Here is a 14,805-nt window from a genome sequence, read left to right as displayed (position 1 = left end):
AAATCCTCACTAGCACATTAAAAGGATCATACACCATGTTCAAGTGGGGTTTATCCCAGGAATGCAAGGATTCTTCAGTATATGCAAAACAATCAGTGTGATACACCATGTTAAGAAATTGAAGGACAGGGCTTCCCTGGTGGCACAGTGGTTGAGAGTCCACCTGCCGATATAGGGGATACGGGTTCGTGCCCCGGTCTGGGAAGATACCACATGCCACGGAGCGTCTGGGCCCGTGAGCTATGGCCGCTGAGCCTGCGCGTCCGGAGCCTGTGCTCTGCAACGGGAGAGGCCACAACAGTGAGAGGCCCACGTACCGCAAAAAAAAAAAAAAAAAAAGAAATTGAAGGAGAAAACCATATGATCATCTCAGTAGACACAGAAAAAGCTTTTGACAAAATTCAACACCCATTTATGATAAAAACCCTCCAGAAAGTAGGCATAGAAGGAACTTACCTCAACATAATAAAGGCCCTATATGACAAACTCACAGCCAACATGGTTCTCAGTGGTGAAAATTTAAAAGCGTTTCCTCTAAGGTCAGGAACAAGACAAGGTTGTCCACTCTCACCACTATTATTCAACATAGTTTTGGAATTTTTAGCCACAGCAATTAGAGAAGAAAAAGAAATAAACGGAATCCAAGTCGGAAAAGAAGAAGTAAAGCTGTCACTGTTTACAGATGACATGACACTATACATAGAGAATCGTAAAGATGCCACCAGAAAACTCCTAGAGCTAATCAATGAATTTGGTAAAGTAGCAGGATACAAAATTAATGCACAGTAATCTCTTGCATTCCTATACATTAATGATGAAAAAATCTGAAAGAGAAATTAAGGAAACACTTCCATTTACCATTGCAACAAAAAGAATAAAACACCTAGGAATAAACCTACCTAAGGAGACAAAAGACCTGTATGCAGAAAACTATAAGACACTGATGAAAGAAATTAAACATGATACAAATAGATGGAGAGATATACCACATTCTTGGATTGGAAGAATCAACATTGTGAAAATGACTTTACTACCCAAAGCAATCTACAGATTCAATGCAGTCCCAATCGAACTACCAATAGCATTTTTCACAGAACTAGAACAAAAAATTTCACAATTTGTATGGAAACACAAAAGACCCTGAATAGCCAAAGCAATCTTGAGAAAGAAAAATGGAGCTGGAGGAATCAGACTCCTGGACTTCAGACTATACTACAAAGCTACAGTAGTCAAGACAGTATGGTACTGGCACAAAAACAGAAATATAGGTCAATGGAACAGCATAGAAAGCCCAGAGATAAACCCACACACATATGGTCACATTATTTTTGATAAAGGAGGCAAGAATATACAATGGAGAAAAGACAGCCTCTTCAATAAGTGGTGCTGGGAAAACTGGACAGCTACATGTAAAAGAAAGAAATTAGAACACTCCCTAACACTATACACAAAAATAAACTCAAAATGGATTAAAAACCTAAATGTAAGGCCAGACGCTATAAAACTCTTAGAGGAAAACATAGGCAGAACACTCTAGGACATAAATCACAGCAAGATCCTTTTTGACCCACCTCCTAGAGAAATGGAAATAAAAACAAAAATAAACAAATGGGACCTAAGGAAACTTCAAAGCTTTTGCACAGCAAAGGAAACCATAAACAAGACCAAAAGACAACCCTCAGAATGGGAGAAAATATTTGCAAATGAAGCAACTGACAAAGGATTAATGTCCAAAATTTACAAGCAGCTCATGCAGCTCAATATCATAAAAACAAACTACCCAATCCAAAAATGGGCAGAAGCCCTAAACAGACATATCTCCAAAGAAGATATACAGATTGCCAACAAACACATGAAAGGATGCTCAACATCACTAAGCATTAGAGAGATGCAAATCAAAACTACAATGAGGTATCACCTCACACCAGTCAGAATAGCTATCATCAAAAAATCTACAAACAATAAATGCTGGAGAGGGTGTGGAGAAAAGGGAACCCTCTTGCAGAGTTGGTGGGAATGTAAATTGATACAGCCACTATGGAGAACAGTTGGAGGTTCCTTAAAAAACTAAAAATAGAACGACCATACAACCCAGCAATCCCACTACTGGGCATACACCCTGAGAAAACCATAATTCAAAAAGAGTCATGTACAACAATGTTCATTGCAGCACTATTTACAATAGCCAGGACATGGAAGCAACCTAAGTGTCCATCAATAGATAAATGGATAAAGAAGATGTGGCACATATATACAATGGAATATTACTCAGCCATAAAAGGAAACGAAATTGGGCTATTTGTAGTGAGGTGGATGGACCTAGCATCTGTCATACAAAGCGAGGTAAGTCAGAAAGAGAAAAACAAATACCGTATGCTAACACATATATATGGAATCTAAAAAAAAAAAAAAAAGTCATGAAAAACCTAGGGGCAGGATGGGAATAAAGACTCAGACCTACTAGAGAATGGACTTGAGGACACGGGGAGGGGGAAGGGTAAGCTGGGACAAAGTGAGAGAGTGGCATGGACTTATATATACTACCAAATGTAAAATAGATAGCTAGTGGGAAGCAGCTGCATAGCACAGGGAGATCAGCTCGGTGCTCTGTGACCACCTAGAGGGGTGGGATAGGGCGGGTGGGAGGGAGGGAGACACAAGAGGGGAGAGATATGGGAACATACGTATATGTATAGCTGATTCACTTTGTTATAAAGCAGAAACTAACACACCATTGTAAAGCAATTATACTCCAATAAAGATGTTAGAAAAAAACAAAAAACAAAAGTGAGCCAAGGCTAAAGGAAAAGAATCACAAGTTGGAAGTTGGGCCTGAGAGCTGATCATGCTTGAGGTCTGCTTACAAAAATATCATTTGTGTTGAGTACAGAAGGTCACTGATGAGACCAGAGATGGTCCCACGCCTGTGAACTTTGCTGACACTCTGGACTCAGACCCGGCCGTCGGGTTGCCTTGTGGGCAGGGCTAATCTGGCGGGATCTAGAGGTGCTCCGAGGGGGGTTTTGTGGGCTGGACTTTCACCCTAAGTGACGCTAGGTTTGGTCTCACTTACTGTTTGTGGACGAAGCTTTTCATTCAGGGAAACATTCTGCATAATCCTACAGCCAGGGTGTCTTGCACAAGATGTTCTTGCAACGTGACCAGGCTGGGGGCCCCACGCCTTCTAAGTCCAGGTTAAGACCAAGTCCTGCTACCCGCAACTCCTTCCCTTCTCCTGGGCTTGGCACCTCCGTCTGGATGGATCATCTGGTGAACCCAGGTAATTGCAGGAACCGAGGCCCAGCCCTCAGCTGAATGGGCCTGCCTCGTCTGTTTCCCTGCAGCCACTGTAGTCTTCTTGGACGGTCCGGAACTTGGACTAGGTGGGCCACTGCTGCCTTCTAGGACCTGGAAAGGGCTACAGAGAGCACCTCCCAGACCGACGGGCACTGCACACGAAGCCGAGCAACTCCTTTGCAGCATTAACCTCGTGTGTGACAAGTGGACACACCGCAAGCCGTCATGCCACCGTGGGCAGGTCCCTCAGGGCCTGTCAGGAGGAGACTGAGGCTCGGAGAGATGGAGCGACACGGCCACCAAGAGGGCAAGCCAGGGCTCCAGCTTGTGTCTTGTGGCTCCAGGTCTGTGTTCCTTTTACCCTGCCAGAAAGCCCCGGTTATAAATGACGAGCACGGTTCCTGGACAAACTGCTTCACTGGAATTCAATCCTGGAGAAGAAAAATGGCCCCTGCGATGGGTCTACTCGGTCCTGGAATCTGCGTGGCCTGTGTGATCCAGCCTCGTGAGCAACCCTCCCGCTCGTGTTGTGTTCCTGGATTAGGGGTGATTGATGCCAGCTGAGGTTCCCACTGAGGCTCCGTGCAGAGCGAGCGAGTAAGATCACAGGTGTTGGGTTCCTCCCACTCAGCACAGCCAGGCAGATACCCTCTTATATCCTTGTGAAGCAAACAACGCATTTTATTGTGACAGTACCTTTACTATGAAGGGGTGAAGGGGGTCAAAAGGTAGAAACTGCCAGTTATAAGATAAATAAGTCCTGGGACTGTAACATACGGCATAGTGACTACAGTTAATAATACTGTATTGTGTATTTGAAAGTTGCCAAGTAGACCTTAAAAGTCCTCTTCACAAGAGGAAACAAAATTTGTAACAAGGTGTGGCGACAGATGTTAACTAGACTTACTGTGGTGAGTGTGTCGCAATATATGCAAACACTGAATCATCATGTTGTGCATCTGAAACCAATACAATGTTATATGCCAATTATATCTCAATAAAAATTTTTTAAAATAGCTGTGAAGTTTTGTCAGTAATAATATACAAGCACTGGGTGGGTCTTTGAGCAGTAAATGAAGAAAATAATACAGTAAAGGGAGTCTAATCACTAATAAAACCCCTGCTAAAATTCCTAAATCCCTTACATTTTCTAAGGACTTGTTATAATGAGCTGGTGATACACTGCCCCAGGGCAAGAGGTCAGTTTCATCTCTGCTGAAACTCTGGATGAGAAAGTAAATTCTTTAAAAACTAAATGAGTGACCAGCAACTTCTAGCTTTTCAAAAGAGGAATTATTCCTCAGTTTAACACTGGAGTTTATCAGCAGCAGGTAAAGCTCAGGAAATCAAAATATTAAAGGACTAAGCTCAGAGCTGGGATGATCGCAAAACCCAGGTGAAAACTGCTAAAATACAGACTTAAACCGGAGGGCAGCTTCTGGCCTTTGAAGGGGGCAAGTCAATGATCTGACCTTCCCTGCAGAGCCACAGGGCTGCTGGTGAGCGAGGCCCAAGGTGGCCCCTTCCTCCCCAAGTCCTCAGATACCCCAGAGTCCTCCCTGAGACAGTCTGTTTTGTTCAAGCCTATTTTGTTTCATTTTCCACTTTCCCTTTCAGGTCAGGATCAAGGGAACCCAATATGAAAATTGTTACAAAGTCTTTCAGTGAATTCCAGAACCCAGAACTCACACCATACAAAATACCAATTTCCCTTAAGATAAGGGCAGCTGTCTCAAATCCTTTTTGGAATAAGGTGAGGTATAAAATATTTATATTCCCTAAATAGAATTATTTGTCCTAAAATAACATAAGTCGACCTACCTCTGGGCAGAAAGCCTCAGGTGCAGACAGGCAGGCCCACCTGTTTACACGCAGGGCCACAGTCTCTGCCAAGAAAAATAACCCCCTCGGTGAACAACACGCTGTTCCCTCACTAGGTCCAGTCACCAGAAGAAAGTTCTCAACTCCCAAGGTCTCCCCAGGCTTGCTTTTAGGTCTCCTGTTGCATCGACTCTCTAGCTCTGTTGGGTGAAGATTGGATGTGGTCCAGGAGGCTGCCGGCAACACGGTGGATGCACAAGTCGGATTCTGCCTAGACCTGTGGCCCATGTGTTTTCCATTTAGTGACACCCACGCTACCGGCACAGCGGCCAATAGCGCTCACGGCAGGGGTCCAGCCTCCACCCTGCATCCGCAAACCGGCCCTTGGCAGGACTGGGCGGGCCGTTCCCTCCGGGTTTGCATAGTCAGCACCCACTGCAGAGGCAGGGACAGAGGTCTCCTTAGAGACCTGCTCCCGGCCCTACAAAGGCAAAGTGGCCTCTCTTACGATGCCCTTGGGTGGCAGGTGTGGGTCCAGAGAGTGACACTGGCACCTATTTCACTCACGTAAAGAATTAAATCCGTGCATTCAAATGCTCCAACGAGTCCCACCCACGTACAACTCCGTTAACTACTTCCAACGACTCACTTACAGTGGTCACACCGATTACCGGACTCCCCAGCGCTGCCACCGGGACAAGCTTCAGAGAGCTGTCAGGGACACGGCCACGCCAGCAGATCGTCCAGCCGCCTGTCATGGCCTCGGTGCCCAGAGCTGCCATATTTCGTTCCCGACCCCAGCCATTCTGATCAGAGCAGGGGTGGGGGACAGCTGGCCCAAGGGAATAAGACAGAAATGATGGGGAAAGCAACCGAGTGGGAGCCACAGCAGCAGCTGTAGGAGAGGAGAAGGGAGAGCCAGGGGGCAGCAGACAGAGCAAGTTCGGCGGAGAGCCAAGGGCTTTCTGAGCCCATCCGCTCTGGGCACTGCTGACCCAGCTTCCCTTGAGCACCTGCGCTGGTAGCCATTGTCCTGAGGAGACTGAAGCACCTCTGTGTCCTCTGCATCTCCCAGGACACTGGGGACCTGGAAATTCATTACTGTAAGAACCTCCTCCGTAGCTGTTGGATGCTCTGGTGTTAAGGGCTGAATTGTGTCCCCCTAAAATCGTCTGTTGAAGTCTTAACCCTCAGTACCTCAGAATGGGACCTTATTTGAAGGTACGGTCTTCATAGAGGCCATCAAGTCAAAATGAGGTCATTAGGGTGGATCCTAATCCAGTCTGACTGGTGTCCTTATAAAAAGGGGGAATGTGGACACACACACAGAAAGAATGCCATGTGGACGTGGAGACGGCCGTCTACAAGCCAGAGAGGGAGGCCTGGAATGGACTCTTCCCCAAAGCCCTCAGGAGGGACCAGCCCTGCCCACACCCCTCCATCTCAGACTTCTAGACTCCAGAACCGCGAGACAATAAATGTCCGTTGTTTAAACCAGCCATTCTGTGTGCTCTGCTCTGGCAGCCCCAGGACACTGACACAGCTGGTAGGGTCCTCTGCCTGGCCCAGGGGCCCTAAAACCAGCACAGTCCCGCATCTGCAACCACTTCAATTCCAGCCCTTTAAAATGAAACCTTTGCTTTCGTGTTTTATTTTATTTTGTTTTAAACATTTTGGGACGACTGTATGTGCAGTTTTAAAAGTTCGTAAAAATAGTTTTCTATTAAAAGGCAGAGGCTCCTGGCCTCTTGCCTTCCCAGATCTGTTCCACTGCCCAGAGTCAAAGGGCTCTAATCGTTCCAGTAATTAGCTGTCAGGGGCCGGCATGTCTGAGCAGAGTACTGACTTGTTCTCTGTTCCAGGAGTTCCCTCACTGAGAGCATCCCTTGGAAAATGCCAGAGAAGGTGAAAGGAGATGTCTTCGTGCGGAAGCAGGACTGCCGTAAATAGCCTGCTGGCTTGCTAATGGGAGTCAGGCACTTCAGAAGGGGACGCTCAGTCCCCAGAGCTCCTGTGGCTCCTGTCACAGAGCAAGGACAGGACCCAGAGCAGACCCTGAGCTGGCCAGACTGGAGATCGTGACCATCTGTCCTACCAGCACCTCTGTGCCCCACCCCCAGCGCGGTCCCTGGCTCAGAGAAGACCCTTGACTTGTAAATATCTGATGCTAATGGTTGTTGCAGGGAGAAGTTACCTGACGCTTCTATGTGTCTAGTAATTAGTTGGCAGGGGCTGCTCTTGCTCTTTTTTTTAATATAAATTTATTTATTTTATTTTTGGCTGCGTTGGGTCTTCGTTGCTGTGCGCAGGCTTTCTCCAGTTGCGGCGAGCTGGGGCTACTCTTCATTGTGGTGCGCGGGCTTCTCATTGCAGTGGCTTCTCTTGTTGCGGAGCACCGGGCTCTAGGTGCACGGGCTTCAGTAGTTGTGGCTCGCGGGCTTCAGTAGTTGTGGCTCTCCAGCTCTAGAATGCAGGCTCAGTAGTTGTGGCACACGGGCTTAGTTACTCCGCGGCACGTGGGATCTTCCCGGACCAGGGATCGAACCCGTGTCCCCTGCATTGGCAGGTGGATTCTTAACCACTGCACCACCAGGGAAGCTCTCTTGCTCTTTTTTTTAAACAGACCTTATTTTTTTAGCTATTTTGCATTTACAGGAAAAACTGAGTAGAAAGTGCACAATTCCCATATACCCTTCACACACACACGCACGCGCGCGCGCACACACACACACACACAGTTTCCCCTGTTATTAACATCTTGCATTCATAAGTGTGGTACACTTGTTACAGTGGATGAGCCAATATTGACACACTGTTCTTAAATAAAGTACATAATTTGCGTTAACGTTCACTCTCGGTGCTGTGCATTCTATGGGTTCCGTCCAGCGTATAAAGACAGGTATTCACCAACACAATAGCATACACAATAGTTTCATAGCTCTAAAACCCCTCTGCACTCTGTCTAGTCAGCCTTCCCTCCCTCCCCACCCCGAAACCACTGATCTTTCTACTGCTCCATATTTTTTCCTTTTCCAGAATGTCATATAGTTGGAATCCTATAGTATGTAGCCTGTCAGATGAGCTTCTTTTACTTAGTAACATGCATTTAAGTTTCTTTCATGTCTTTTCCTGGCTCCATAGCTCATATCTTCTTAGCACTAATATTCCATTGTCTGGATATACCAAAATTATTGATCCATTCACCCACTGAAGGACATCTTCGTTGTTCCCAGGTTTTGTCAGTTATAGATAAAGCTGCTATAAACATTCATGTGCAGGTTTTTGGGTGGACGTAAGTTTTCAACTTCTTTGGATAAATACCAAGGAGCATGATTGCTGGATCGTATGGTAAGAGTATATTTAGTTGTGTAAGAAATGACCAAGCTGTCTTCCAAGGTATCTGTTCCATTTTTGCATTCCCGCAGCAATTAGTAATAGTTCCTGTTTCCAACTCTTTGCCACCATTTGGTGCTGTCCGTGTTCTGGATTTTGGCCATTCTAACAGATATATAGTGGTGTCTCATCTTTTTTTTAATTAATAATTCCCTAATTATATATACTGCTGAGCATCTTTTCACATGATGTTTGCCACCTGTATATAATCTTTGGTGAGGTATCTGTTTAGATCATTCAGTTTCTTACTGTTGAGTTTTAAGAGTTCTCTGTGTATTTCAGATACTGGTCCTTTATCAGATACGTGTTTTGCAAATATCTTCTCCCAGTCTGTGACTTGTCTTCTCATTCTTGTGAGTCTGCTCTCTTTTCAGACGCTCAGGAGGGCCAATGAGGACAGACACCCAGTATCTCCAGGGTGCACTGTGTGTGCCCACACTCGCTGGACAGCAGGCTGATGTATGGGGCCACATCTAGGCAGTGGGAGAGAGTTTGGGCTGGAGGAACATGTATTTTGGGTGGGAGTATGTCAGCTTCCACTGCACTAGCTCCGTCCATCCATCTGCCATCCACCTGATATGGAAGGTGTGCCTGTTTTATACCCTGCTCATTGATTCTAGGCATTAGGAAAGCAAAGATGAGTAAAAACAGAGCCCTCGCCTTCAAAAACCACACAGGCTGGTCCGGAAAGTGGACAAAGAAATAGGTCACTTCAGTGCAGGATGAGAAGTGCCCCATAGAGGGAAAGGTGGGTGCAGTGGAGGTGGAGAAGGCTGTTGGGGGACGGCAATGACAGAGGGAGAAGGAGAATCAGGGTGAAGGTCTCGCCTACTCTGCTGTCTCCAGGGACCCCCAGGGCAGCACGAGGGAGCATCCCCCGCCAGCTGAGCCTTTTGCGGGCGTGTCCAGGAGCTTTCCATCCCCAAAGGGCAAACAGCAGGTCTCTCCACCCTGCACTCTCACTGTCACCGCCGCAGCTTCCTCTTTGTCACTTTCACACGGTCCCCAAACAGGAACTGCTTCAAAGCCCTGAGTAGCTGCGAGTGAAGCTGCCCTGGAGATGGGTAAGGGGCTTTCACACCCCAGGGGGGACAACCGACAGCTCAAGCTTTAGGGCAGCAGCTATGGCTACCCTCATGGTCAGTCGAGCAGAGGACCCTGGGGCAGGGAGGGACAGGTGCATTCCCTCAGGTGGGCGCATCTTCCTCCCCCACACCCTCCCCACAAGGCGATCCTCAGGAGGGTGAAATTACCGCAGTTAGTACAGTTGTGAAGGGGAAACCAAAGAACTTCCCATCTGCAAGGTTCTGCAATCAGCAGTACGGGGGAATCTTTCCCCATCTTTCTCTCAACTAGAAGTTCTTTTAGTTGTAAAGGCAATGCGTGCTTCTGGTAAAACATTCAGTGACAGCAGAGCAGTCTATGCTGAAAAGTTAAAACCATTCTCACTAGCCCACCACATCACTCGCCCCAGAGAGGACCATGGTTATCAATTTCTCGTCTCCTTTCAGACCTTCCCTAAGTGCAAAACACACGTCTCTAGTTGCAGGGAAACAGGCAGTCAGATACAGAGTGTTCTGTGACCTCCTTATTCACTTATCTCTACATTTTGGACATTTTCCCGTGTTACTACCGATAACCCGATTCACCTTTTGTTTTTATCAACCCCTTGTCTGTTTTTTAAGGCAAGTGCTATGCCAATGAAAGGCCGTAAAGCAGAACTGGCTGGGGGCTGTCAGCCACCTTAGTAGCAAGAAGAGCCCACAGAGTGAAGTGGAAAGAGCATCAGACAGATGCAGCGGAAATTCCAGCAGGCGTGCTGTGTCACCTTTGTAGATTTCTTTACCTCTCTGGGCTCCCATGCCACAGCAATAAAATGCAGATTACGCTTGATTTAGGCTAAGGGTCAGAGTGTAATAGTTGCTCAAGAATTGTAGCTCTTCTCGGGGCTTCCCTGGTGGCACAGTAGTTAAGAATCTGCCTGCCAATGCAGGGGACACGGGCTCAAGCCCTGGTCCAGGAAGATCCCACAGGCCACGGAGCAACTAAGCCCGCGAGCCACGACTACTGAAGCCCATGTGCCCTAGGGTCCGCGCGCCCTAGAGCCCGTGCTCCACAACAAGCCACCGCAACGAGAAGCCCGCACACCAAAACGAAGAGAACCCCCGCTCGCCGCAACTAGAGAAAGTCCACGCGCAGCAACGAAGACCCAACACAGCCAAAAATAAATAAATAAATTAATTAATTAAAAAGAATTGTAGCTCTTCTTAAATACATGGAGAGACACCCCATGTTGATAGATTGGAAGCCTCAATGCTGTTAAGAATTAAGCAATTCTCAGGAATTCCCTGGCGGTCCAGTGGTTGGGACTCCACGCTTTCACTGCCAGGGGCTCGGGTTCAGTCCCTGGTCAGGTAACTAGTCCCCTGAAAGCTGCATGGAGGAACCAAAAAAAAAAGAGAATTAAGCAGTTCTCCCCAAATTGATCTACAGATGCAACTCCATCCCCATCAAAATCCCATCAGGGCTTTTTTTTTTCCCCCAGAAAATCTGCAATGGTTCTCACCCTGCAAATTGGAATCACTGAGTTCTGAAAGAGCTGAGGAGTGTGGCGGCTCCTAGCTGGGGGCCCTGCGTATTTGCAGCGGGTGTTGGTGGCCTTTCTGGACCCCACATGCCCTTTGATTCCCAGGAACTCTGACACTGGTAGGAATCGAGGTGGCGCATCTCACACATGTATTAGTTTCCTAGGGCTGCTGCAACAAAGTAAATGGGATTTACGGTCTCACAGTCCTGGAGGCCAGAAGTCCACGGTCAGGGTGTCGACAGGGTTGGTTCCTTCTGAGGGTAGAGGAGGAATCTGCTTCTAGCTTCTGGTGCCTTGGTGGTCATCTCTGGTGTTTTCTTGCAGATGTATCACCTCAGTAGATACCTCACTTCAGTGCTGGCCTCCCATTCACATGGCGTTCTCCCAGTATGTGTGTCCATCTCTGTGTCCAAATTTCTCTTTTTAATAAAGACACCTGCTCATACTGGATTAAGGCCCACCCTAAAAGCAAAGTTGTAGTTAGCTGATGCTACCAAGTGTGTCTGGTGCTGCGTCCCCAAAGACTCCTGTGCAGCTGGGTCCTTTGAGCCCCTCAGTGACAGCTTCGAGTTGGGTCCGGTGGACACTGCTGCCCTGGCTAATCACACGCGGAAAAGCCCGATGATTTAGACGTAACTTCACTGCTAACAAACTGTTTCCTCCGCACAATTCTTGTTCACTGTCAAAAGTGAACACTGCAATCGTCTTCAACTGGGAAAAACTCACTGAGCTGGACCCTTGTGATCTGCACGTTTTTGGTACATATGTGATTCCTCGAGAGAACGTTTACTTAAAAAACAACTTTATAAAGACAGATAAACCATGATTACCACTGAAGACCAAAGGATGGTCATTATTTTAGAATACCAGGGTTAGTGGTAACTTTTTTCTTGTGTCTGTTCTTCAAGTATTCTGTAGTATCATGAAATAACTTGTATTAAAAATTGGAATAACTTATACTAGATGGAAATACCCATTTCCACCTCTGTCCACAGCTTGTCACAGATGTGGCACATATTTGAAAATCAGGGGAAAGGTTTTACTTTAAGATATTATCTAATGATACACAGACACATCTCTTTTATTGTCCTTCATTTTACTGCACTTCAAAGATACTGTCTTGTCGTGTTTTTTTACAAATTGAAGGTTTGGGACAACCCTGCATCAAGCAGGTCTATCGGTGCCATTTTTCCAACAGCGTTTGTTCTTTGAGTCTCTGTGTCACATTTTGGTAGTTCTCACAGTATTTCAAAATTTTTCATTATTATTATATTTGTTATGATCTGTGATTAGTGATCTTTGATGTTGCTATAACTCACTGAAGGCTCAGATGATGGGTAACATTTTTTAGCAGTAAAGGTTTTGGTTTTTTTTTTTAATTTATTTATTTTTGGCTGCATTGGGTCTTCGTTGCTGTGCGCGGGCTTTCTCTAGCTGTGGCGAGCGGGGGCTACTCTTCGTTGAGGAACGTGGGCGTCTCATTGCGGTGGCTTCTCTTCCTGCAGCGCATGGGTTCTAGGACCGCAGGCTTCAATAGTTGTGGCCCACGGGCTTAGATGCTCCGTGGCACGTGGGATCTTCCCGGACCAGGGATCGAACCAGTGTCCCCTGCATCAGCAGGCGGACTCTTAACAACCGCACCAGTTGGGTGCAGGGAAGCCCAGTAAAGTATTTTTTAACTAAGGTATGTACATTGCTTTTTAGACATAATGTGATTGCACACTTGATAGACTACAGCATAGTGTAAACACGACTTTATATGCGCTAGGAAACCAAAAAATTGCTTTCGTGAGATATTCGCTTTATTGGGGTGGTCTGGAACCGAACCCACAATATCTCTGAGGTACGCCTGTCTAAATCTTTCTACTCCAATTGGCTGATATGATTTCATAGTCCAAGATTTACAATGACTTAAGAAAACAAATGTGTTTTATTTTACTTTCCACGAATCCTTGCTAGCATGTAGATTTCAGTTGATTATCTATGGAAACAGGACTTAGAATTCTTTGTCTCTTTTTTCAGTTCTCAAAAAGGCTCTGGCATCATTGATGGTAATGGGGGTGATGATACATGTCAGAACCTGCCTGTTACTTCAGTTTTACTTTTGTTGTTTTTTCTCCTGGACCCTTGAGGCAGGGGCCAGACTACACACCTGGGCATGGGGACGAGGAAAGGAGGGGAGGAACTCAAGAAAGCCAAGAGAGGCTACTAGCTCCATGCGGAGAATGTCTCAGAGCTATGCCCTCGAGGGCAGGAGAGGGCAGGATGAGAGCCGTGAGTGGGTACCAGTCATTCTGGGAGGGAATCATGGGCCAGTCCTGCCCTTTAGCCTTCCTGCGGGGTAGGCAGGGGTACAGTTCATAACTAATGCTCATTCAAGGCCTCAGGGATGGAGTTCTAGGAGTCCCACGCTTTCCTGTCCCCCTTAAAGAGTGGCCCGTTGTTGACAACCCTGTCTGAGATTCCTCAGAGTCCCCTGACCTTTGCACATCCTCTTCTTGTTGTCTGGAGTGCCCTCTCTTCCTTTATCTGCTTCGCAAACTCCTCTTTCCCTTCAAGACGCAGCTCAGGCCTGGCCCTCCCAATCCTCCTGTTTATCTCTGAATCCTGCTTCTATCCCCAACATCTGGCACGAAGTAGGTGCTCAAGGAATGCACAGGATGAATGAACTTTCAGGCAAGACGGTTGGATTATGGAGACAACATGGGTTCTGGCACTGGAGAGAGGTCCACTTGCATGTCATACCTGAAATGCACTAATGGTGAGACCTTAAACAAGAGACTTAACCTTCCTGTGCCTCAGCGTAATCACACAGGAAACAGAAGTATTTACACTGCATTTCCCACAGTTTAGCTAAGGTGAAAGCATTACGTGAATTTTTAAAGTGCTTTGCCAAGGTCGGAAATAAGCAACACTTCCTGTGTTCTTGTTGCACACCAGGCGCTCTCACCTCCTACCCCAAGGAGCCCCACCGTGACTATGAGATGGATATTCATACCCTAATTTCAGACAGGTGCAGGGACTTGTCCCAACACGTGGCGGACCCAGGCTTCACCCAGACCCCTCCCACTCCTGGAACGCACGTCTGCTTGATGTACCGCAGGAAGGGGCATATCCGGAAACAAGGACCCCAAAGAGCTCATCTCCAACTGGTTATAGCCGAAGGGCCAGCAAACCATCCCTCACTTATGAATTATTCAAGCCCAAACCTGAAACCCCAGTGAACGTTTAAACGCACTCAACGCTGCTGTTTATCTCAAACTTCATAATCAGTTTATTTTTTTCCTCTCCCGAAGGATCCCACTTGCATCTCAATGGCACAGGGGTGTTTCCCACTCAAATCAGGTTATTTCCCGGTAGGACCAAGTGAACCAGGACACAAAGCAGTTTCAAATCTGATCCTTTGCTAAGATGTATTCCATGACTGGCCGAGACCAGGCAGCCGCTCTTCCTCTTCTTGTTTTTCCCTTTGAGTGGAAGGAACCAGTTGTTTCTCGAGAGAGGAGAGCCTGCCTGTTACTTACAGGTTGTGTTGAAGATCCACTCTGTGTGTCAGCCATGCACGGCAGGGTCAATCAAGGGTTCAAGTTCTGCGGCTGTGATGTGCTGCCCAGAGAACAGGATCCTGCTTGCTTTGTGACAATTCACATTTTCCAAATAACAAAACTGGGTGAGGGCCAGGGCAGTGCATGGTTTCAGGGCTTTTA

The sequence above is a fragment of the Pseudorca crassidens genome, chromosome 16, assembly GCF_039906515.1.
Source record: "Pseudorca crassidens isolate mPseCra1 chromosome 16, mPseCra1.hap1, whole genome shotgun sequence".
In the NCBI taxonomy this organism is placed as follows: Eukaryota; Metazoa; Chordata; class Mammalia; order Artiodactyla; family Delphinidae; genus Pseudorca; species Pseudorca crassidens.
Note: the sequence above shows the minus strand (reverse complement) of the source record.